The 26,499-nt window shown below is 39.2% G+C and overlaps 1 long non-coding RNA gene across 1 annotated transcript in view; it reads left to right on the forward strand.

Moving 5' to 3' along the window:
• Positions 1 to 23,436, forward strand: part of LOC144254809 (uncharacterized) — a 35,501-nt gene extending 12,065 nt beyond the window's left edge. The window contains exons 2-3 of the long non-coding RNA XR_013343598.1: positions 4,965 to 5,041; positions 23,320 to 23,436. This is a non-coding gene — a long non-coding RNA (uncharacterized LOC144254809). The remainder of the gene's footprint in view (positions 1 to 4,964; positions 5,042 to 23,319) is intronic.
• The last annotated feature ends 3,063 nt before the right edge of the window (positions 23,437 to 26,499 follow it).

Consider the following 26,499-nt stretch of genomic DNA (forward strand, 5'->3'; position numbering starts at 1 on the left):
CAAGAGGGAGATGAGAGAAAATACTTTTGTATTTTATGAGAGAATCCTAGAACTATAATTGTTGATTCACCTCTTTTATTGGATAGTAAATCTACTGATTTCTTTGAAAAAAACAAATTTGCACATATTAAAACAAAAATAATACCATAATCATTTGCCATAGTTTGCTACTATTGTTCTATGATTAGAAGACCCAAAATCTGCCTGACTGTCTCTGTTCAGCACATGCTCCAGGATAACAAAAACATCTCTATAAACAACTATGACAATGACATATGACACAGTTCCTGGAGCAGTTTGGCTTTTGGGAGGATGTAGCTGAGAAACAGTATCAACTCCTTCCCTTCAAGGTCTCTGTCTGCTTAAATTGTTCCCTGCTGGGTTCCTTGCTGCCTTTATTATATTAACAGAACACCCGGCTTCCTTTCTTCCTCTAACTTCAGTTCTATTAATTCATTTATTCATTCAAAAATAAAGCATACTTATTGAGTGTGTAAGCCCCAACTCCTGAGTGTCCACTGTGAGCAAGACATTTACACAGTTGAAGTTGAGATGGGAAAAACCTGACTTCCAGGAATTTACAATATGGATATGGATATATTGAATACCTATGCAAATAATTACAACATAAAACAAAACTTTAAAACATAAGAGAGTTAAGGACTATAGAAAAGTCACTCCCAGCCATAAATGTCCTTTGAGTTGGGCCGTAGAGGATGGGTGGCATTGAGAAGCCAAGGGTGGAGATGGAATTTCAAGTACAGGTTTCAGCATGAGAGGCACAGACATAGGAAGGGGCAGGGCTTGGGTACAGAGGGTGGAACATCCTGTGAGCAAGGAGCAGATGGGGCCGGGCCAGTCATGGGGAATCCAAAGTGCCAGACCCAGGGTGTCTCCATCACCCAAAGGTGGGGGACTTATTGAAGTTTGGAAAAGTGAAATGAGAGCTGTTCTAGAAAAGCATCGATGTGGTGACAATACAGTGAGTGGAGCAGGACACAGAGACCAGGCAGTGAGACTGTGAAAACACAGGAGCTATAGTTGTGCAGGGCCTGCTCCTCAGCAAGGGGAAGACGGGAAAGAAAAAGGAACCGAGGGGGCTGGGCCAGCGAATCTGGCCGGAGACAAGGACATTCAGTGTTTGCTGGTAGGCCGAGAGACTCAGCCTAAGACCTGCTGAGATTTTTCCAAGCCAACCACTGACCACAGCAATTTCCCCTTCCTGCCAAGTTGCTTTTCTCAAAAGTCCACGTGTTAAGCTTCATTCCAGTGGATGATCCAAAAACAGCAAGACTCCTCCCTGCCCCCATTTTACTTGGTGTTCAATCCCTAACGTATTATAAGTGGGAGACTTCAAATAATGGTTCCTTTTTCTCTCTTAAGAATTTAGATTTTAAGACATAGAAAAATATCAGAATATGTCACCCATGGGTGATACATTTAATTCATCCAAAAACAACATTGCCGTCATTCCCCTCCCTCCTTCCCTCTCTTTCTTTCTCTCTTTCTTTCTTTCGGGTACTGGGGCTTGAGCCCAAGGCCACTGTACCACTGAGCTACATACCCAGTCATTTTTGTTTTGTTTTGTTTTTGATTTTGAGACAGGGTCTCACTATGTTACTGAATCTGGCTACAAACTGGTGATACTCCTGCTTCAGTCTCTTGAGTCACTGGGATTATAGGTGTGTGCCACTGTTCCTGGCCACCATGTGTGATTTCTAACATGTACCTTACTAAATTATCTGAACCTATTTCTAATTGCTTAGCATTTATAAATCAACTTTATCAAAAGACAACAATGCTCAAGGAAAATAGATGAAGCATGAGCTCTAACATTCACTCCTTCCTGCCTGTGGTTGGAAGGTTTCCCAGCAAGTTCATGTGTTAGAAACTTAATCCCCAATGCAAAAGTGTTGGGAGGTGGGACCTGTATGAGATGATTAGATCTCTCTAATGGAGATGGGGGATTAATGCCAGGCTCATTATTGTTGGAGTAGCTTCCTTATAAAAGGCTGAGGCTGGGTGCAGTGGTGCACACCCGTAATCCCAGCTTCTCAGAAGGCTGAGATAGGAGAGTCACAAGTTTGAGCCAAGCCTGGGCAACTTTCTGAGAATCTGTCTCGAAATTTTAAAAAGGGGTTGGGAGGGGGGTGGTGTTTGGGGATGTTGTAGCTCAGTGGTAAACATTTCTTGGTTCAATCCTTGGAGAAAGGAGGAAACCCTTATGTAAGGGTGAGTTTGGCCCCCTCCTCTCTCTCACCCACGTGATGTGTCCTGCCATGTTATGACTCAGTAAGAAGGCCTTTACCAGATGCTGGTCCCTCAATCTTGAACTTCCCAGCCTCCAGAGAAACTAACTCTTTTTCCTTATAAATTATGCAGTTTCTGGTATTCTGTTATACCAGCACAAAACAGACCAAGACCATTTTCATAATAAGATAAAAAAATATCCCTTGGGTGACCAAAGATTCCCCCTCTTAGCAGAAGAAATAAAAATCCTCCTCTTGGGGTGGGAGGTCATTCCTAACCTTATTCCTGACAATGTGTGCCTGCTCACCCCAGCAGAGTTGAGCCTCTCCAACAACTTGGGCAAGCAAGTCATCTGCACATTATTTGTTCATAAATGCCAGAGGAGGGACATCAGAAGCAAGGAGGAGAGGAAAAGTTCAATACTGCTTACAAAAAAGCTGAGCTTTCGTAAATGCATTATTTTATAAAAGTAGATCAGTTGTTTCAAGTTTGTGTTAGGCTTGATTCCTATTGAGGAGTTGAAAAAACAGTCCAACAAAACAGCAGGAAGCTATCTGACAGCTGGATGTATTACTGGATTTGAAAGGCTTTGGGGCCCCAGAGCTGTAAGATCTGCGTCAGGTGAAGAACATTCCCTTGTGCTGGAGGCCATGATTCAGGGGATGGGCTTGGTTTCCACAAAGCATGTTCCCACAAAGACTGTCTTCATTAACATGAAGGCCGCACCCTATTATCTGGTTTGTGGTTGCCAGAATATTCCTCAGGGGTATATCTCCAGTACACAGACTCAAACTGAACATCAGGTCTCGTGGCCTGACAGACTCATCGACTCACATTCCACTGATTATAACATTGGTCTGCAAGTTTCTGTACTGATGTTCTGCCAGTGGTTTCCCACTCGAATTGTGAGGACCCCCGTGTTTTAACCATTCACCAGAATGAGATGCAAATCAGATCTTTTTTATGCAATAAAACTTACCCTTTTTTTTCCCCTAGGAGTTCATTTGTTGTTTGTTTTTGGTACTGGGCATTGATCCCAGTTCCTCATGCATGCTAAATGCGTGCTGTATCACTGAGATACACCCCCCAGCCCCTGGGAGTTTTAACAAATGAGTATAGTTGTACAAACACCACTATATTCAAAATAGAACAATCATTACACCCCCAAATTTCCTTCTGCTCCGTTCTAGTCCACTGCCATCTCCAGCCCCTGACAACTACTGATCTGTCTGTTTTCTACATCAGTAGTTTTTCCTTTTCCAGAATGTCATATACATGGAAGCAATGTATATGTGTCTGGTTTTTTTCAACTTAGTAGTTGAGATTCAGCCATGTTGGGTACATCATTAACTTGTCTGGTTTTGTTATGGAGTAGCATTCCACTCTATGGTATATACTTCTCCTATATTTGTATGTTGATGGACATTTGGGTTGTTTCCCATTTTTGCTGATTATAAATAAAACTGCTATAAACACTCACATACAGCTTTTCTGTGAGCACAAGTTTTCATTTCTCTTGTGTAAGTACCCAGGAGAGGAATGATGGCCTAGGTAAATACATATTTAACTTTATAAGAACCTGGCAAACTGTTTTCTGAAGTGTTTGTACTGTTGGGGGACAGAAAACAATGACCCAAAGAACAGTGCTTTGACATGCTGAGCTGGAAAAATAGTCTCAGAATCAAGGTCTCTTCTCTCTCTCTCTCTCTCTCTCTCTCTCTCTCTCTCTCTCTCTCTCGTGCTCTCATCTGGGAAAACTTTGCTATAACTCTGTCCTCTGCTCATCTGAATGAAGCCCACCAGAGCTGCCACAGAGCTCACAGTTGACTTCCATCTTTACCTTGAAATCCTAGTATGTCTTACAGAAAAGAGGACTGAGGAGTGCCACCACACCTTGATGGACTTTGTCACAGGTATTATCTGCCCCTTGGTCTCATTCAAATTCCAGAGAGAATCGTTTTACAAGTTGATTTCCGCCTCTTAGGGCAGTTGTTCCCCTAATAATCATTTACTATCCCTCAAAACTACCTACATTCCCACATCCTTCTATGAAGAAGAGATAGAAACATCTGAATCTCACTGAGTTAACGGGTAATCACTAATTCCTGTGATTCACCCCTATCCACCTTAATAACTCTCTGTATCTTTTCTCCTGTTTTTCTATTGTCAGCTCATTTCATCGAACCTTGAGAAGACAAGGGAGAAATTTTACTTTCCTTCTGAAAGTACCATTTTGCATTCTGATGAGCAGTGTACGAAGGTTCTATGTGTTCTGTATTCTTGTCAGCTCTTGGTTTTGTCAGTTTGTTTGATTTTAGCCATTCTAAGTATGGGGTGTTTATCCTTGTGGTCTTTATTTTTTTTTTCTTTTTTGGGTGGTACTAGGGATGGAACCTCATGCATGTTAGGATACTTGACAGTTTTTATTTCTAATCATAAATGTATATTAATTGTCAATTTGTTTCCTGTTATCTATTGAAATTATCAGATACATTGTCTTTTTTAACTTTTGGTATGGTGGTTACACGATTTTATTAAGTTCTGTTTTTTTTTAATAACTTGTCTTTATTGATATTTTCTTTTTGGTGAGATACTATTCTTCTGTATCTATCTATCAATGTATCTCTTGGGATTAAATTCAGAAATGCTTCACCACCAAGTTCCAACCCCAGTCCTTCAAAAAAAATTTTTTTGTTGTTTTTGTTTTGAAACAGGATCTCACAAAGTTGCTGAGGCTGACCTTGAACTTGCAATCCTCCTGCCCTAACTTCCCAAGTCACTGGGATTACAGGTATGTAGCACAAGTTAGTCTTTCTCACTGGCTCCTCCTGTCCCGCCATCTCCCTCTTCCTACTAGACAGTACCAAATATCTTGGATTTAAAGTTGAAATGCAGGTAAGTAATTATTTAGATGTGTTGTCTTAGCTTTTTGAATATATAAAAGAACTGACTTAAAGCTCTTAACTAATAAATTTAATGTATAGGCTTCCTCAGAGAGTTTCTTTTTTTTTTTGGTACTAGGGAATAAACCCAGGGGCACTTTACCATTAAGCTATATCACCAGCCCTTTTTATTTTTATTATGAGACAGGGTCTTGCTAAGTTGCTTAGGCCTTACTGAGACTGGCCTCCAATTTACAATCTTCCTGCCTCAGCCTTACAAATCACTAGGATTATAGGCATAATAAATAGAAACTCTAATCACTGCACCTGGCTAGAGTTCCTATTTTTTATTATTATCATCATATTTATCATCATTTTCTTCATCATCATCATCATCATCATTATTTTTGTTGTGGTTTTGAAGGTCAAGCCCAGGGCTTTGGATGTGGTAAACACATACTCTACAACTAAGCTACTCTGTCTGCCCCTACTATTTAAAAAAAAAAAAAATCTGTGTACAAATGGTACTTTCTTGTTTCTTGTTTCATGTCTCATACTTGTGTGTTGTTTTTGGAAACTCGACACTTCAAATAATGTAACATGGCAACTCTTACCTCGGGTTTGTTATTCTTGCTATTTGCTGCTGCTTTCTCCTGCCCCTTGAATTTTTGGAACTACCTCTGCAAAGTTTATATTCTTTGTGGTATATGAACACTAAAGTCTCTGTGCAGTTGGTTTAGTGGTGAGTTAAGAACTGGACACAGATTTCCTTAAATGCCTGGAACCAATAAATCTCCCAGTCTTGTCAAGGGACTCTCTGTGCATGGTGCAGAGCAGCTTCAAACTCAGCCAGCTTGTTGACAATTCTGTATTAATCTTCACTTCCTGCTTTCACAGAGCCTCAAAGTCATCCATAGGAAAGAACTGAGGGACTTGTAGGTCTTTTCTGAGCACGTGTGCAGCCTAGTGATGCACATATTCTTATGTACATAGCCTTCTAGATTCCCAGAAATAGGTCGGAATTTTTTTCAAAGACCCTATGGACATCTTATTTCTAGCTTTTTTCTTTTAAGCTTTTAGCTTATCCTATTATTTGCTCCAACAAATCCATTGCCCCAGGTGGCTGCAAGGTAGACAATTCCATTCAATTATTTTTGACAAATGCCCCAGAGAAAAGGCCTTTCTCATGGAAGGAACTCTGAGTCGGGTTAAATAGAAACAGTCTATTGTTGGGGATGAAGCACAGTGGTAGAGCTCTTGGCAAGTCTCTGGGTTCAGTCAGTTCCCCAGTGCAACAACCATAATAATGATAAAATTTTGAAAAAGTCTTGCAAGTGGGATCTTCCAAAGAACCACCAAGCAGGTTAAATAACAATTTTCTGAAAATAAGTCTTTGAATGAGCTCCAGCCCCATTTTGCTCTCTCTAGTGGCTGCCAGGCTGCTGGTTTCTACCATGATTATGGGCTTTTTGGGTTTTGAGGCTACTATAGAGCTGGGAGGGCATGGGAACAGGGCAAGTTAAAGATGCCACAAAACTCCAATTGTGGTGGTACACCTCTGAAATCCCAGCAACTCTGGAGGCTGAAGTAGAAGGATCACAAATTTAAGGCCAGCCTTAATAACTTAGCAAGGCTCTAGGCAACTTAGTGAGGCCCTGTCTCAAAAAAGGCTGGGGATGTGACTCAGTGGTAAAATGCCCCTAGGTTCAATCCCTGGTACCATTTTCTACCTTTCTTCCTTCCCTCCCTCCCTCCCTCCCTTCCTACTTTCACTTCTTTTTTGGTACCAGGGATTTAACCCGGGGGCTCTTAGCCACCAAACCACGGCCACAGCCTTTTTTTTTTATGTTTTATTAGAGGCAGGGTCTTGGTAAGTTACTTAGGGCCTTGCTAAGTTGCTGAGGCTAGATTTGAACTCTCAATCCTCCTGCCTCAGTTTCCCAAGTTGTTGGGATGCAACAAGCGTGTGCCACCGTGTCTGGCTCCATTTTCTTGAATAGATACTTCCAAGATGGTTTTAAGGGCTTTGATTAACTTCCAGAGTTCTGAAAAAGTTGATTTGAACCTTTTTAATTTTTTTTTCTAGTTTCCTCATAGCTTCATGGGAGAGAAATTTTCAGGGGTCCTTATTCTGCCATTATTCACTGATATAACTCCTACTGATAGGTTTTTAAAATGTAGACCAAACCTTGCATTCCTTGGATAGCTCCTAACACTTAGATATGACATATTTTTCTTTTTATTTATCATTGAATTTAATTACTAATATTTAGTTGAAAAGCTTTGTGTTCCTATTCTTGAGGGATACCAATTTGTAGGTTTTCTTTCTTGTAAAGACAAATCTTTCAGCAGTGGTAATGATGGTATCATAAAATAAGTTGGGAATTATTTCCTTTTCTTCTGTTCTCTAGAAGAATTATGTAGAATTCATATTATTTCTTTTCTAAAGTTTGCTAGAATTTTCAGGGAAGCTACCTGAGCCTGAAATATTTTTTCCTGGAAAAAAAGGAATATTCTTTTATCCTTAGAAAAATATTTTTCCTAAGGCTTCAAGCTATTTAGTTATGAATATGATTTATTTAATAGTTATATAATTATCAACCTTATCTATGTCTTCTTGAGTGAGTTTGATAGCTTATACCTTTCAAAAAATTGTTCATTTAATCTAAGTTGTGGAATTTAGAGATATAAAGGTGTTCATACTATCTATAGAAGCTATGATGATGTCATTTCTCTCATTCTTGGGGTTTGTACTCTGTGTCCCCCTTTAAAAATAAGTCAGACTAGAGTTTTAATAATTTTATCAAAGTTTAATTATTTATTATCACTATTATTGACCCTTACTATTTTGGTGTCCTCAATTTCTTCTTTTTTCTTTGTTATTTTGTTAGCAAATTTCCTACTAGGTCTTTTTTTGTTCTTGTTTTTGTTTTTACTTCTTAAGATGGCAAATTAGATAATTAATTTGAGATGTTTGTTCTTTTCTACTACAACATCTGCTATAAATATATCTTTAAGCTTTGCTTTTATTGCAATTTTAAAGAACTGTGTTTTCATTTTCATTTGATTCGAGATATTTTGTAATATTCCTTGTGACTTCTCTTTAACACATGGATATGTTATTTAATCTTCAACTATTTGGGGACTTTCCAAATATTCTGTTATTAATTTCTAGTTTAATTTTATTGTAGTCAGAGAATATACTTGGTTTGCTTTTAATTCCTTTAAATATGTTGAGGTTTGTTTATATTCCAGATAGTCTTTTTAATTAATTAATTAATTTTAACTAGGTTTATAGGACAGCAGAATGCATTTTGGTTCACAATTGCAGCACAACTTTTCATTTCTCTAGTTCTACACGATGTAGCGTTGTACCACACATGAAGTCATACATCACCTAGGGTAATGATGTCCATTTCATGCCACCATCTTTTCTGCCCCCATGCCCCTCCCTACCCCTCCCTATGTCTCCCTCCCCTTTGCCCCATCAAAGCTCCTCCATTTTTCCCATGCCCCCTCCCCCGCCCCATTATGGATCAGCCTTTGTTTTTTTGGGATTGGCTTACTTCACTTATCATGATATTCTCCAACTCCATTCATTTGCCTGCAAATGCCATAATTTTATGCTGAATAATATTCCATTGTGTATATATAACACAGTTTCTTTATCTATTCATCTATTGAAGGGAATCTAAGTTGCTTCCACAGTTTAGCTATTGTGAATTGAGCTGTTATAAACATTGATGTGGCTGTTACTATAGTGTGCTGTTTTTAAGTCCTTTGGGCATAGAATGAGGAGTGAGATAGCTGGGTCAAATGGAGGTTCCATTCCAAGTTTTTTAAGGAATCTCCATACAGCTTTCTAGATTGGTTGCACCAATTTGCAGACCTACTAGCAATGTATGAGTGTGCCTTTCCCCCCACATCCTCACCAACATTTATTGTTGTCTATATTCTGGATAACTGCCATTCTGACTGTTGTGAGATGAAATCTTAAAGTAGTTTTGATTTTCATTTCTCTAATTACTAGAGATGTTGAACATTTTTTCATATATTGGTTGATCAATTGTTCTTAATGAATATTTCATATACACTTGAAGGAAGACTTTAGAAATTTGTTCAAAAATTTTACCCAAATTCTTTTTACTCACTGAAAGCGGGCTGGAAACTTTCTTCTGTGTTTTTGTCACAGGTAACCAGCACTTGTATTCAGTCTCCTTAAAGAAAAGAATGTTTTTTCCTATGATTTCAAATTATTTAGTTGAAAAATTGAGCAATGCCAGGTGGCTATTTTGACTTCAATAACATTTTCAACAGATTTCTATATATTTTTAAACTTTTAATTTGTTTTAATTAGTTATACATGACATAGAATGCATTTATGCACTTTCATATATCATACATAAATGGGGTATAATTTCTCAATTTTCTGATTGTACATGTTGTAGAATCACATCAGTCATGCAGTCATATATGTACATAAGGTAATAATGTCTGTTTCATTCTACTATCCTTCCTATCTTCATATCCCCTCCCCTCCCTTCATTCCCCTATTCATAATCTAAATCAACTCTATTCTTACCTAGTGCCCCCCAACCCTTATTGTGAATTAGCATCTGCATATCAGAGAAAATATTTGGTCTTTGTTTTTTGGGGGATTGGCTTATTTCGCTTAGCATGATATTCTCCAACTCCATCCATTTACCGGCAAATGCCATAGTTTTATTCTTCTTTAAAGCTGAGGAATATCATATCGAATATATTTACCACATTTTCTTTATCCATTCATCTACTGAAGGGTACCTAGGTTGGTTCCATAGTTTAGCTATTGTGAATTGAGCTTCTATAAACATTGACATGGCTGATTTTAAGTCCTTTGGGTATATGCCAAGGAGTAGGATAGCTAGGTCAAATGGTGATTTCATTCTAGGCTTTCTGAGGAATCTCTGTACTGCTTTCCAGAGTGGTTGCACAATTTGCAGTCCCACCAGCAAAGTATGAGTGTGCCTTTTCCTCACATCCTCACCAAAGGATGTGAGGAAATACACCAACATATTGTTGCCTGTATTCTTGGTGATTGCTATCTGACTGGAGGGATGTATTTATTCGTTACAACAACACCTGAATGTATTTGGAGAACACTGTTGCTAATTATGTATCAGTGAGGATGCTTTCAACTTCAATAGCTGAAAATATCAATTCAAACTGGCTTAATTGATAAGTTTATTATCTCACACACATGGTGTCCAGAGGTATGGGGGCTCCATGGCTGTTTATTCCAGCTCTTGGTGTGGTCACTGAGGAGCAGAGACACTTCCAATCCCATCTCCTCACTGTGGAGATTCCCCTGTGGCCACAGTGCTTCAGCAGGTCAGATGGCAAACAGACCTAATCATGTCCTGAGAGAGGAAAGAGCAGAGCATTCTCTTTGTTGATTCCTTCAAAACAATAAACCTGTCTCAAAAGTCCCTTGGCTGACTTTTCTTTATGTACCATTAGGCAAGAAATGGGTCACATATCTTCCTACGTCCATTACTGACAAGGACAGTGGATGAAGATGAACAGTTTTGGGGTCAAAATAGGAAGGCAACCACTGTAACCACAGTAATGTGTAATATGTTCTCAGTCTACAGAGATTGCTGTGCAAAGACCCCTACTGTGCACTTCCCCAAACATTCTGAAAATTCTTGATCAATTTTTCTGTATAAGACCAAAGTTCATCAACACTCACCACACCATTAATGATTTATATTCTATGGGGAAAAAAAATGAAATTCACGGTTGTGAAGCGAATCACCCTAACTTGTAATGTTCAACTTTCCAAGAGGATAAATCTCAAATATTGCAACATATAGAACAAATAGTATTTTCTTACTATTTAATGTTGCTACTGGGGAAGAAATGGAGAGATCTACCCACAGAACATTCTCAAATGAGATCATAGAGGTTATGATGGATATCACCACTGTCAATCATTTTTGTCACACAAGTAGTAATAAAAAGAGCCAGGCTACTTCTTCCTGAAAAGAGTCACCTAATAACAGGCAAAACCCACTGCATCTCTTCCTCATTTAAAAGTGGGCATTCCAGAATAGGTAAGCCAAAAAAGAAGAAATTTCATTACTGCACAGGTAAATTTTGAATGATTTTTAATGCTGTAATATTAGGACAGGATAAAGGAACAATTTGTTTGTTTGTTTGTTTTTATGTACTAGAAACTGAATCCAGGGTCTCATACATGCTAGGCAAGCACTTTACCATTGAGCTAATCCCCAGTCCTTTTTATTTTGTTTTGAGTCAAGTATTCCTAAATTGCCCAGGCTGTTCTTCAACTTGCTGTCCTTCTGCCTCAGTCTCCTGAGTAGATAGAATTACACACATGTACCACTGTGCCCAGTACTATTAATTTTTTTTAATTGGGATTTTCTACATGTGTATGGAATATACAAGACTGAAATGAGCACTGCTTCCACACTAGCAATAATAAAAAGCCAGATGAACCACAAAACCATAAATTTCCTTGAACTTACCGTATACTTCAAAGGGAAGCAAAAAATCAAATGCATTTTACAAGATTTTTTTTATATACCTTACATGTATCAGATCATGTCATTTCAACTATATTAGATAAAACAGCCACAGCAGGAAGATTACCTGAAGTGAGGTATTAAACTTTAAAGGAAAATATTATCGTTTCTGATGATCTCAAATCCTCTACCTCCTGGGCCTACAGCTGGAATACTTAATCAAGTTTTTAAATGGCTAAAAGTAAAAACACCCAATAAATAATCCTTTCCTCTTCTAAAACAAACAAGAAGCAGCATTAACTTCAATGTAAGTATTTATAATAATCCCATGTAACTTGCAAGAGTATCCTAAAGAAGGTTTGAGAGGTGACTGATAATATATTATCATAATTTGAATTTCAATGTTTGAAAAGGTAATTTTGGAAGCAAAACCTAAATTGAAGACCTGGGAGAACAAACCCAGCTATCACTGAAAAGAAATATTCAAGTTGCTCATAACCATGTTGCTTTACTACAGGGGAATCCCACCAATGCTCAAGGCTGCCAGTTTTCTTAATGGTAACTTGTCACAGAGAAAGCACAAAAGAGGACTTTTCCTTTAAAGGAATAAAAATGCAAGTATGTGCCCCTTGGGTTTCCATTTTGGGTTTGTGTAGGTGAACTCAGGCATCTGAGAAAGGACTGAGAGGGTCAAGTTATTTGTGTAAATTTTAACCTATTTAATCAGCCTATGTGGATTATTTTAGGTTAGAAGAGAGAGACCTGAGTTTTCTCTGATGCTCAAACAAATGGAGTTGGAGAGAGCAGGGTGGGAGGGAATTTCCAAGAGTTAAGAAAGGGGATTTTTGCCGCAGTCTGGCTGGGCACAATTCAGGAGCCACTTGTCAAAAGAAACGAACTTTATTTTTAGAACCACACACCCCAAACAAAACAGCTCCTCAGGAAAAACCCTCAGAGCCCAACTGCCACCACCAGCTTCCCACAAGCCTCTCTCCAAAACCACAAGCCTCTCCACCTCCCACAATCCTCCTGCTCTTGAGGCCGATTGGCTGGGTCGCGTGGGCAGAGCCAAAAAAGTCCCCCAATGAGCAGCTCCGTGGTCTGAAAGGGCAGGGAAACAGCCCAATGAGCATCACTGCAGAGGAGCCAATCAGCTAGATGTTGCTGGGGCCGCTGTGAGCCAATCATCAGCTGGCAGTCTGGCTGTGGCTCTCAACAGGATTTTATTGCAAAAAACTGGGAAGTGTTTCTGGAGCAGAAAGCTAATTTCCTAAGATCACATAGGACAGAAGACTGCAGTGAGGATCTACTTGTATTCTCAGGAAATCCTTGCAGTTTGCTGTACTCCAGCCTTCATTAAAATCTGCACATTCATCCTAGAACATCCCCGTCCTTGTTTCTGGCACCACAAAATGTATGGGAAGAAATGGAAGAGATCAATGGCTATTTTGCAGAGTATGTATAGCATTAAGCCTCAAGGTAATGAGACGTCAAGGTAACCAGGGATTTCCCCTTCTCATAAAGAAATGGAAATTGTTCTGCTACTCGAAGATCAAAACCAAATTAGAGTAAAGGAAACACAAATCAGAAAAGCTACCACTCTGGGTCTGGGGAAGTGGCTCAAGTGGTAGTGTGCTCGCCTAGCATGCGTGAGGCACTGGGTTCGATTCCCAGCACCATGTAAAAATAAAATAAAGATATTGTGTCCACCTAAAACAAAAAAAAATAAATATTAAAAAAAAGCTACCACTCTATGAGTGAGACTGGCAGGAACATCTTGGCATTGATAGAGATTCAAGAGGCCAACCCCTAGAAGCCACCTGGTAGGTCTGCTCTGTGGAGCCAAGGAGCTAACTTGTCCCTTTCCTCCATCTGGGGCAAATCTGACCTCTTAATAATATCTCCTCATACTTACCATCCCCACCACCAGTTTTTTTTTTTTTTGGGGGGGGGTGGGGGTTACCGTGGATTGAACTCAGGGTCACATGACCACTGAGCCACACCCCCAGCTCTATTTTGCATTTTATTTAGACAAATTTTCACTGAATTGCTTAGCACCTCGATTTTGCTGAGCCTGGCTTTGAACTTGTGATCCTCCTTCCTCAGCCTCCCAAACCACTGGGATTACAGGTGTGCGCCACCACGCCCGGCTACCAACTCTTTACTCTTGCTTGAAATGGACTGGGTTTTATCTCTATTCCCAATTCCAAACAAAATATGTATCAGATTCAATAAAACATCCTCTCTCCTGTGCTCCTCATTAGCATTCCCAACCTCTGGCTACCTTCATGGATGACCTGCTGGTACTTTGGACTCAACATGTTGAAAATCAGAACTTGTGACCTCTCTCTCCTCCTCTGTCCCTTCTTAGTGGCCGAGACTCCGCTGTTGTATTGTCTTGTATCTGCAGGGCCTGATCTGTCCTGGGCTCCCTCTGAGTGTTCATTGAAGGTGGAGTGAGGAGAGGAGGGAAGAGGGAAGAAGAGGAAAGAAGTATGAAGGGGGAAAAATAAAGAAGAGAAGGGAATTGAGGAGAGGCAAAGAAGAGGGTAGTTAAAGAGAGTCAGAAGAATATTTTAGGTTAGTTTTTTTCTCAAATTGGAAGGGGTAGAATGAACCTAGAACCCTCCAAAGTGCTGGAGCCCTTTTTCATCTTATTCCACCTCCCTTCCAGTGTTTTCTTAACTGCAAGCAATTTGGATTAGACTCTAAATGTTTTGTTGATGTGATGAGAGAAAGGGCTGATGAGCACATTTTCTGGGTCCCCCCCCCCAGCCATTCCTGTGCATAATATCAACAGCTGGGTTAGTTCCCACTGTGGAGTACGACCAACTGTACAGCAGTTGGCGAAAATAAAAAGTGTGAATAATCTCCTTGTTCCCAACCTCATAGGTTATTTTGTATGCTTTTTTTGATTTTTGTGGTGCTGGGAATGGAACCCAGAGCCTCATGCATACAGGGCAAGTGCTCTAGCATTGAGCCATACCCCCATTCCCAAACTCATAGTACTTAAAAGAAGAGGCTCTGAAATGAGGTTCATTTGTTTTTCCCACGGGGAACGATTTCCTGTTTTGCCTTAGGAAGGTCAAGGAACAAGCTCTTGCTTGCTCGGCTGGTCCTGAAGTTTTTGTAGTCTTGTAACTTATTGTATGTTTTCTTTTTGGGCTTCTGTTGCCAGCTTATTTTAAGTTTGATGCTCTAATCTCTTTGAGGGATGACATGTCATGACTGTAAACCCAAGACATTTTCAGGTAGAGGCAAGATGCAGACACTCCTTGATTTTATTTGTGGGAGGTACATTTTAGCCCACGGGGGAAAGCTGTAAGAACTATTCCATCTTTGTAAGGGACTGGAAAAGCCATGCTGACATCAGGTAGTTTTGAAGGGTGCTTAGATCTATGATAAGAACATTTTCCAGAAAAAAATTCGCTTTTTCAACACTTGTTCCAAAAAGAGGCTTAGAGGACTGCTGTAATTTTTTTTAAACCAGGAAAAGCACCTGCTATTCATTAAGGCAGCTGTAGCCACATGCTTAGCACCGATCTACTTTTAATTTGTTTTTCGGTACTGGAGATTGAACCCCAGGCGTTTTACCACTGAGCTACATCTCAACCATTTTTATTTTATTTTTTTATTTTCAGACAGTCTTTTTAAGTTGCCAATGCTTGTCTGAAATTTGGGGTTCTCCTGCCTCAACCTTGCTGAGATTACAGGTCTGTGCCACTGTGCCTGGCTTAGTAACAATTTATACACCCCAGGTTTCTGAGATCCCCTGGATTTTTTTCCTTTCTGGTGGGAACGACCTCAGTCAGCACCTGAAGCAGGCTGTGAAAATAAACACAGGTGATCTCTCACCACTGACACCCATGGCGCAGGGACTGGAGGCATGTGGTATTTTGGCAATATTTTTAAAAATATTTTTCATCAATTGTTTGTTTGTTTGTCTGTTTATTTATTGATTGATTGACTGGATTGATTGTGGTGCTGAGGATCAAACCCAGTGCCTCACATGTGTTTGGCAAGTGCCCTACCACTGAACCACAACCCCAGCCTCTTGGCAGTTTTAAACAAAACAGTAAAAGTACTTGTGGAACAAATTATTTAACCTGTACAAACTCTATTAAGGGTTTTCCATAAGTTTTAAATATAAATGAATATTGAAAGCACAGCTTATTCACAGCTTGTTGCCTTTGGGCATGGTACTCGCAAGGAAATTCAGCCAAGGTATAGATTCACGTTCAGTACTACTCCATACAGCTCAAAGGATTGTCCTAAAATATTGGAGTTCTTAGCCAAGAAACATTTTTATGTAAGACCAATGCATTCTCTCTTTCTCTCTTTTTTTTTTTTTTTTTTTTTGGTATCAGGATTGAACCCAAGGGCACTTAACCACCGAGCCCTATCCCAACCCTTTTCACTTTTTGTTTTGAGACAGGGTCTTGCTAAGTTGCTTAGGGACTCACTAAATTTCTGAGGCTGGCCTCAAACTTGTCATTCTCCTGCCTCAGTCTTTTAAGTCACTGGGATTACAGGCATGTGTCACACCCAACCTACATCCCTAGCCCTTTTTAAAATTTTTATTTTGAGACAAGCTGTCACTAAGTTGTGCAGGTTGGTCTGGAACTTATGATCCACCTGTCTCAGCCTCCTGAGTTGCTGGAATTACAGGCAGGCATCACCACTCGAGGCTCAACACATCTATTCTAATAAAACAAATGATACCTACCACATGGCAAATTGAATGATCACATGACTCATTTTCAGATATTCTGACATCCTATAAATCATGCTGACTCCATGGATGAACCCTGTTTTCCATTACCGGAGTTTATATTTGTGCAGCTCTACGTGCCTAAATATGCATGAGTTTGCCCTTCAAAAAGCAGAGAACAGACTGGAATTGGCCTCAGAGCAGGGAAGCCTACTGGTATCTCATAGGCCTTTCAACTTCTCCTAAAGTTGATGATGTCCCATCAAGTAAGAACATTTTCAGAAAAGAAATGTAATTTTGTAGATTGTCTATTTTAGAAGAAGACTTGTGATCTGATAGATGGAAATCTCTAACAACAAAGGTAAATGACAGAGGAAAGAAATATAATTTGAACTACTTTAAAAACTCCTGTATACTTTATGCAGAGGAAAATGATACAGGAGAAAATCTGAGTTAAAGAATGTGAAGTTCTTTTCATCATAACTCAAAGTCATGGAACACACACACACACTGCTTTATTATAGCTCCTGGAGGAGCTGTTTTATTTATTAATAGGTAATCATCATCATGATTGTAGACATACAAATACATAGTAAAAATTATCAACAATAATTTTCATCTGCTTTAGTTTTCTTTTTGCTCTTGGTAGTGAAGATTTAACCCAGGGGTGCTTTACCACTGAGCTAGATCCCCACCCCCTTTTTAAAATTGAGACAGGGTCTCTCTAAATTGCCCAAGCTGGCCTTCAACTTGCAATCCTCCTGCCTCAGCCTCCCAAGTAGCTGGAAATACAGGCACCCTTGCACCCAGCATGTAGTTTTATTTCCTAGAGTCCTAGATATTCCTCCATAATCTTATTGCTTTAATATTTCCATGAAGGAAAAAACTCATTAAGCTTAGGGTATGCATGAATCTAATCATTTCCAATGCTCTGATGAGATTCAAAGTAAAGAATAATATCAAAGGCAGCTCAGTTGTTTTGAAATTGGTTTACCAACATTGTAAACCAGACAATTATAAAGAGTTTGTGCTAGTGGTGATTTAAGTATTGTGTGATTTACAATGTCGATAAGTTGGTAAACACATCTCGTAACAACTTTGAGGTGTTTTTTTGTGGGGGTGGGGGTTGCTGGGGATTAAACCAGGACCTCATGCCTGCTGTTCAAGCAAACTACCACTGAACTATACCCACACCCCTGGGTTGTTTTTGATTTTATTCTTAACTTTGGATTTCATCTATTCTATTTATGAATTCTGTTTCTGTGATATTGTTTGGTTGTTTTTAAAATATATTGAGTATATCTGCTCTCTCTTCTTCTAACATATAATCAATATTCCCATATTTGTTCTTTATTCAGTGACTAAATAGTGAGATATTCTCTTATCTAGTGTTCATAGTTACACAGTCAACAAAGTTCACTCTAAAACAAAAATGCAAAAATGCAGGACTACCCTTTGTCCTGAGTATTTTTTTTTTTTCTTTTTAAGTACTGGGGATTGAACTCAGGGGCACTGGGCCACTGAGCCACATCCCCAGCCCTATTCTGCATTTTATTTAGAGACAGGGCCTCACTAAGTTGCTTAGTGCTTTGCATTTGCTGAGACTGGCTTTGAACTCAGATCCTCCTACCTCAGTCTCCCCAGCAGGGATTAGAAACCCTGCTGCTTCTTTGTGAATAGAGCAAGGGAGTGCCCTACCTTCCTTTTTGAGGGGGCATTTGTCATTTCTGAGATGCTGCCCAGAGGAATCCAGAAGGGGAAGGAAGACAGATGTGCTGGGAGCATCCTGTCCAGGTTGAGTGTGGTCCATGGTCACACAGCAAGGTAGACTGAATCTCCTGGGATGACTGTGCCAGGAGCAGGAACTGGCGCATCCTGTCCCGAGCCTCAGGTTGATTCAGAGCATGACTCAGAGAACCTCTGTGTGGGGGCTGTGGATAGAATGGCCCATGGCAGGTCTTCCCTGAAACATTACAAAGAAACCTTTCACTGGAATTTTGACACATCTTCCAACTGCCAAAGACAGGTAGAAGGTGAGCTAGTTCTGAAATTTTAGGCCTGGAAACCAATATCTTTGGCTCTAGTCCTTCGCCTTAAATCTTTATTTTGATGTTACTTAACTTATGCCATTGGCTAATGACATAAAAAGAAATTTGCAACCCCCTTGGAAATAGCTCCAATTCTAAAGGAAAAAAAAATCAATGGGACAGCAATGAAGCAGAATAATCATTAAGCAAACTGTGTGGAGGTAAGCAGGGAAACACCATGTTAAATTTAAATGGCATATTTGGCTGTGATGAAGAACACGTATAACTATACATTTGTACAAATCCATATGATGTGCAGCATAGAGTGAACCCTTATGCAAACTATGGACTTTAATTAAAAGTAGTATGTCGATATTGACTCACCAAATGAAACAAATGTACCACACTAATGATGTAAGATACCCATTGTGTGTGTGTATGTGTTACAGGTAAAGGCATATGTGGAAACTCTTGGTATTTTCTCTTCAAATTTTCTATAAACTTAAAAGTGCTCCAAAAATTACATTCTTAATTTTAAAAAGGAAAGATAATTTCAATACATGTATATTATGTAGCTAACATACAATGTGTAGAGAAGTTTGTTGCTGCCTCAAAATTCCTGAATATAAAGGAACACATCTTGAAACACTTTTCCTACTTTTCTTTTTTAATATATATATTTTTAATTGTAGTTGGACACAGTATCTTTACTTTATTTATTTATTTTTATATGGTGCTGAGGATCGAACCCAGGGCCTCACACGTGCTAGGTGAGCACTCTGGCGTCTGAATTGTTTTAGACTTTGACTAACAAAAAAATGCTGCTATAAACTTTTTTGTACACCTCATTGTTGAGCACATGCACACAATTCCTGCAGGATGTATACTTACAGGGGCACAGGCTGGATGACAGAGTGTATGTGCACTTGACCTTGGTAAGCAATGCCAGAACTCCCAGTAGTTGATCCCACTATGAGACTTCCCGATGCTCTAATTCACACTAACCCTTGTATCATTCTGGCAGGTGTGTGGTCGTATCTCATTGCAGTTTGAATTGAATTTCCCTGATTCCTAATGAAGTTCCTATCTTTTCATGCATTACTTAACATTTAATTATCCTCTTTTCAAATCTCTTGACCATTTTAAACTTGGGATTATCTTTTTCTTAATTCATTTTCTTCGTGAGTTATACATATTATAAATACCTTCTCCTAGACTGTGGCACCCATTTTGACTTTGTGGTTTATTTTCCTCCCTCCCTCCTTCCCTCTCTCCCTCCTTCCCTTCCTTCCTTTCGAAGTACTGGGGTTCTTCTGCAACCTAGGGCCTTCTGCATGCTAAGCAAAGACTTTGCCATTGAGCTATACCCCAATCTATTTGTGGCATATTTAATAATATCATGGTGCAGTAGCTATAGTGAGAAGTAGGAGTTTTCAGGAAATTTTTCCAAGAAGTTTCTGAATTCTTCTTGTTTAAAACTAAAGCTACCTTTCAAACTTTTCTTATAAATTTAGCTGTTTTTGTGAGCATATCAGATTCACTTCGAAGCAATAAATGTAGGAATTAAGATGAACAATTAATAAAATATGAATTAAATGTATGATTATGATAGCTCCTTGAGTGTGAAGCATAAAATTTGGCTCAAACTGATGTGTTCATCCAGACTCTCAGCAGGGTGAGACCACCTTGAAAAGCTGGATTTGGGTCCCCAAATTCATGCCATGTTCTTTGGGCCTTTCTGTTTGTGACTGAACAGTAAGATCCCCAAATTCCTTTCCTTCTACACCTCTGAGTAACCATGGATGATGCACAAGGATGAACATGGAAATAGTGCTGAGCCATACGGTGAGATGAGGGCTACCCAAAGCTATGTGACAGCATAGGTGCCTGTCAACACCTAGACATGTTCTAGACTCTTACTTATCAGGAACAGCAATAAACAAGTTACTCTAAGCCTCTGGGAATTTCTGAGAGGAAGATGAGTCAAGAGTTAATCACTTGTATTTTCCAAAATCTGAGTAGCTCCCTAGTCACTAGCTAGGAACAGCTTGATTCTCTACCCCCACCCCGACCACCCTATTCTTTTTGCTTCTGGGGATTGAATCCAGGGACGCTTTACAACTGAGCTTCTGTCCCCAGCCATTTTAAGAAAATTTAACTTCGAGATAGGGCCTTGCTAGATTGCTGAGGCTGGCTTTGAACTTGTGGTCCTCCCTTAGCCTCCTGAGTTGCTGGAATTACAGTCATGTGCCACCCAGTCCAGCTTAGTTTTTCCCTCTTGGTGACTGGCTGAGCCCAAGGCCAGAGCAGGACATGCTTCTTCTGGATTTCCTACTTCTTATTCCCACTCTTTGGGACATCCTCATGTACTATTACTTAGGAGGTGTGGATGTACTCCTTTATTCCTAAACAAGGCCACAAAAAATAGAAGTGTGCAGCAACCAAGATTTTATTTGCTTGTTTTTAAAATCTGCATATATAAGGAAATGCTCCTCTAAGTTCTGAAGGGTTAGTCTCTTCATAAATATCGTAGTGATGTCTTAAGTTTGTCTTAAAAATCAGAGCTCCAAAGCGTCAAAGGGTTGATGGCAATAGCAGATCTGTACCTCTGCAGATGGTCAGGGATGGGGATGTCATGGTGCTCTTTGCAGAAAAATATGAAATAAAGTCATATTTAATTTTGCCAGATGAACTAGGAGCAATCATGCTAGCAGGAAAATGATGAAACTACATGTTTATGGTCTTTAGGAGGAAAAAAAAACTCTTATAAAACAAGTATTTGTTGGCCTGGGAGGTAGTTTGGTGGTAGAGCACTTGCCTAGCATGCACAAGGCCTTGGGTTTAATCCCCTGTACTGCAAAATAAATAAATAAATAAATAAACATTTTCAAATGAATAAACATTTGAAAATCTTAATATTTATTTGCTATTCAGTTATCTGCTATTATCCACTAACAGACAATTTTTCCCTTAAAAAGAGGGAAAAAATTCAAATTGAAAGCATTCCACTTATTTTTTTCTATGAATTTGGAAAAGTTCCCTTTGATTTGATTTTACCTATAAAGCACCTTGGAGCAGCTCCCAGGACACTGTTGTCTGATGGGAGCACAGTTTGAGGAAATCTGTCTTAATGAAAGAGATGAGAAAACTCAAGCAGCTCATTCTACTATGGCCTCTGTGCATCTGCCTCCATCTGTCTATCTTCTCCATCTGAAGGTGTCCACCAGCACTGCCACCTTGAGTCCACCACCACCATGCTGAGTGTCACTATCTGCCAAGTTCCGTGTCAATCGCTTTATCTGCAGCATTACAATTAATGAGTAGATATTATTATCCATTTTATGTATGAGGAAACATTTAGTAAGATTATCATTAGTAGATTTTATAAGGGAAGAGTTGAGATTTAAATCCAGGCATGTGTGATTCCAATATTCATTCTTTTAACTGCTACCCTAAACAGTACTTCCTTCTTTATGACCCAACACGAGTGGAAAACCCCAAGCCATTATATTTCATGTGTGTCAGTCAGTCCTGAGGTAGGTGTTTCAAAACTTCTCAATCACAAGTTTATTGCTATATTATCTAAGAAACATCTGTATTCTATAGTCAGGTTTATATAATTGTGGAATCTATTTTCAGAGTTAGTTTTACCAATTGTAAAAAAAAGTTGATTGAAAAGTAAGAGGAGTGAATTTATCAGGATTATTGTAAAGACAATAACATAGAATTCACATACCACTTTTTTTCCATGAAGCCCTCCTTGACTCAACCTTCTCTGAACTCTCTTGGCACTTTCCCTCTACCCTTAGCACTGTATCTCCACCCTGAACCCCTAAATCTGCTAAGCCTTCTGTTGGAGTGATGGGGAAACAGATCAAAGACACAGACCTGTTCTCAACTCGCTCACAGTGAAATATGTAATATGATACCTGCAGGGTGCAGTGGGATAGGAAAGGCACCTAACTCTAGCTAGAAGACTTAGGGGAGAGAGAGAATAGAAGAAGAATGTGGGCCACTGGGGAGCAAGTGAGAGCAAGCAGATGTTTTGACCTTGGATCCTAGTTTTGAGGTAGGAGTAGGAATTAGCCACGGTGGCTGGGCTTAGGGTGGAAAGAAAGAGACAGAGAGAGACAGAAAAAGAGAACATGGGTGTACACATCTGTTTTCTAGGCAGAAAGAACTGATAAGATGGTAAGGAGAGGAGCCTCACCATTCTGGAAACTCCAGTCCATAATGCCAAGCCGTGAAGCTGGTGTGCAGGGTGTGTGCAGGGATCGGTACAAGATGAGGCTGGAAAAGTATGATGAGTGAGTTGGTGAGAAGTTTGGATTGGCAGTCATGTGAAGATTTTAAGATCGTTAAAAGTCATCCTGCATGGAGGTGTAGAATGGACGGGTGTGGGCAATGGGATGCACAGGAAGAGTAGTGTCCACTTCCAGGAGTCAGGAGTCCAGTCAGGAGATGATTTCTGCACACAGGCCAGACCTGAGCTGACGTTAAAGAGAAATGAGAGGCAAGACATATTTAGGCAAATAAAATAGATAAGTGAGGCCAATAAAACACAATCTTTTTTTTCAGAGAAATAAAATTTATTTACTTTCTGAGGTCATTCCCGAAAGGATTTGTATGTCTCTGCCTTTTTTCAATGTTATACTATTGGTATAGAGCACAGTTAGCAGAATTAATAAAATCAAGGTTTAAGTTGTATTTTTAAATTGACAAATAATAGTTGCTTATATTCATGGGGTACAAGGTAATGTTTTGATGCATATATACATTGTGGAATGATATTCAATATTCTTTGTTGCTGCCCCCCATATACTTACTTCATGCTGCCTTATCCGACTTGTTCTCCTGAAGCTGAAATTATAGGTTGATTTCCATGAAACTGACTCACCTTTACTCTACTCCTGGCTGCATAGACCACAGATTTTGCTGCCTCTGATAAGAAGACAAGAAAATGAGTCTGTTAAAACCCATCCAATTGTGAAAAAAAGACACCTGTTCCAAAGATGGCCAGTGACATCATCCAGAAAGGAAGCTCATGTTTGGTATATATTTCTACTCTGGTGAGAGTAAACATCCTTGGTCCAATGACAGGACAATATGAAGCAATTGTAAGAAATAAGAAAACATTCAGCTGAAAGGTTTAGATTAGATTGGAGGAATACTTTTTGCCTTAGAGAAGCAGTTCAATCCTGGTATCAGTTACATTGAAAATATTTTCCTTGGAGATTCTGTGTGTGTGTGTGTGTGTTGTGTGTGTGTGTGTGTGTGTGTGTGTGTGTGAGAGAGAGAGAGAGAGAGAGAGAGAGAGAGAGAGAGAGAGAGAGAGAGAGAGAGACCTGCTTGGATCCAGGGTCTTGCACATGGTAGACAAGCATTGATTTACATCCCCAGCCCTTTGTGTGTGTGTGTGTGTGTGTGTGTGTGTGTGTGTGTGTGTGTGTCCGTGCGCAAATGCTTAATGCTAAGAGTTGAACCCAGGGTCTCACACGTGCTAGGCAAGAGCTCTAGCACTAAGACACATCCTCAATGCTTTATCTCTCTCTCTCTCTCTCTCTCTCTCTCTCTCTCTTTTTAATTATTTTGAGACAAGTTCTCACTGAGTTGCATAAGTTGGCCTTGAACTTTTGATCCTCCTGCCACAGCCTCCCAGGTAGCTGGGAGCACCACTACTCCCAAAAAGAGATTTTTTAAAAATTGTGATAATATACACAAAATAAAATTTATCATTTTAACCATTCTAAAATATATAATTCTGTGACATTAAATATATTCGCATTGTTATGCAACCATCACCACCATATCCAGGATTTTATATCCTCTCAAACTGAAGCTCTGACTCCATTAAACAATATTCTCCTCATCCCACCAGTAATCACCATTCTATTTTCTGTTTCTATGAATTGCTTTACTCTAAGAACCTCAGGTAAAGTGGAATCATATAGTATTTATCTTTCTCTGTCTGCTTTATTTCACTTGGCCTAATGTTTTCAAAGTTCATCCATATTGTAGCATGTGTCAGAATTTCATTCCTTTGTAATATTGAGTACTATTCCATGGTATGTATGTAGATTTTGTTTATCCATTTATCTGCTGATGGACTTTGGTCACTTCCACCTTTTGATGATGGGGAATAAAACTGCTATGAACATGGATATTCAAATATCTGTTTAATTCTGCTTTAATTCATTCAGACACATACTCAGAAGTGGAATATGGTCATTCTATGTTTAATTTTTTGAGAAACCACCGTATTGTTTTCCACAGTGGTTGTGTCATTTTAAATTCCCACCAGCAACACAGAAATTAAAAAAAGATACACCAGAATTTTGCCTGGAGGGTTTCCAGTTGCTTCTCCCCAAACTCAATCTATTCACCATGTCATCAAATTCATTAGACCTTTTGTTTGTGTTGGCCATATTAATTTTTTGTCATATATTTTTGTTTAAAGGCAGGTATAGTTAGTGCATAGACTTGACCAGTAATTCCATTGATTAAATAATTAATCCATCCATTCTTGAATTCCTTCATTCAAAACATATATTGAGCACTTACTGCATGCATCAGATATTAAGATGATGTGTAGTTCCAGAAGATGACAGTACAAGCAGGCAGAATAGCTAGACGTATGCTTGGCAGTGGCAAGAAGTAAGATTTAGCCTAAAGTCCTGGGCTGGGAGGGTGGGCTCATATGATGTGGGAGGTCTAAGAGGAAAGAGGGGTCATTAAAGAAAAAAATATCCTTTATGTACCAATTTTCCCCAGGGCTGACTCTGTTTGAATCTATGAGATAAATACTGGTGTCCAATTTGTAAACTCCTAAAAATGTGTTTAGTCTTCCATCCGCAGCACTTAGCACATCTTCCATAGTATTATCATAATGGCTATTTCTATAGGAAAATTTTCCTGTGACTTCATTTAACTCTCTAGTGGGAACTGGTAATTTCAGGTGTACCAAAATGAACCCAAACTGGCATTACAGAAATTCAGAGGTGGAAAAAGTACCCTTTCTATCCATTTCACAGAGGAGAAAACCAAGACCAGAGAATTGCATCAAACCTGCCAAAGCCCAATAACTCAGTTATACATGGCAGGGTCAATAAAGAACTCAGACCCACCCCCTTTGCTGCTATCTCTGATACAGCCACATTTCCATCAGAATGAGCAAATTAGAGGGGAAAAAAAAGAAAAAGAAAAAAGAAAAAAAAAAGATGTCAATGTCCATGAGTGGCATTTGTTTCCACCAAAACTTATATTTAGGTGAAAATCCCCAAACAACTTCCTCACATTCCTCAATTTAAACTGAATGGCAACGAAAATCAACAAAGATGAGGTTTAGAATTCAAAAGAAAAATCAGTAAGGTCTGTGGCTTTACCGTTTTACCCATTCAAAAATTCAACTACTATAAACATGGCCTCTCACATGGTATAATTAGGCTGAACCTGATAATCATCATATCCCACAGTTCTAATAAGAGAGTGCTCATGGATCAGTCATACAGGCTTTCATCTTTATCAATCACAAAATCTTGTTCTTCCATAACCCTTTTAATTTATCAAAAGGCCTTAAGACCATGAAGCTTGTGTTTCTCATTTAGGAAGAAATCATTATTTTCTCAGAATTGAGCTCAAAGTCAATGTGCCCAGGATTTGTGGCGTTTAGTTTGCTGCTTGTATTTCAAAACTCAAGTTAAATCTGCAGAATAATTTGTAGTATGGAGTAAACAAGTCTAGTAATCAGTAATTTGTTATGAAAAAATAGTGTTTTAGAACATGAGTTGTTGGTCTGCTTAAGTGTAAGAAACATGACGTAAAGACAGCTTGCCTCCAACCCCCACTCTTTCCCTCTCCTCCTCCAACTTCCCTACTCCTCTTCTACATAATTGTTGGCAGAGAATGTTTGAATATTTGAATACTTAGGAGGCCCAATTTCCGGTATGAACACAGTGATCCAGGGATGCTGTCTGTAGCCTCAGCTCCAGCAGTTACTGACTGGAAGCTGAGGGGTTTGTAAGGCTTGAGAGCTGCTAATTAGTATGCAAATGTTAATATCAACCTCCTAAGTACTCTCATTAGTCCACGTAATTCTTACTTGT

The sequence above is a fragment of the Urocitellus parryii genome, chromosome 5 (genome assembly GCF_045843805.1).
Source record: "Urocitellus parryii isolate mUroPar1 chromosome 5, mUroPar1.hap1, whole genome shotgun sequence".
NCBI classification, from domain to species: Eukaryota; Metazoa; Chordata; class Mammalia; order Rodentia; family Sciuridae; genus Urocitellus; species Urocitellus parryii.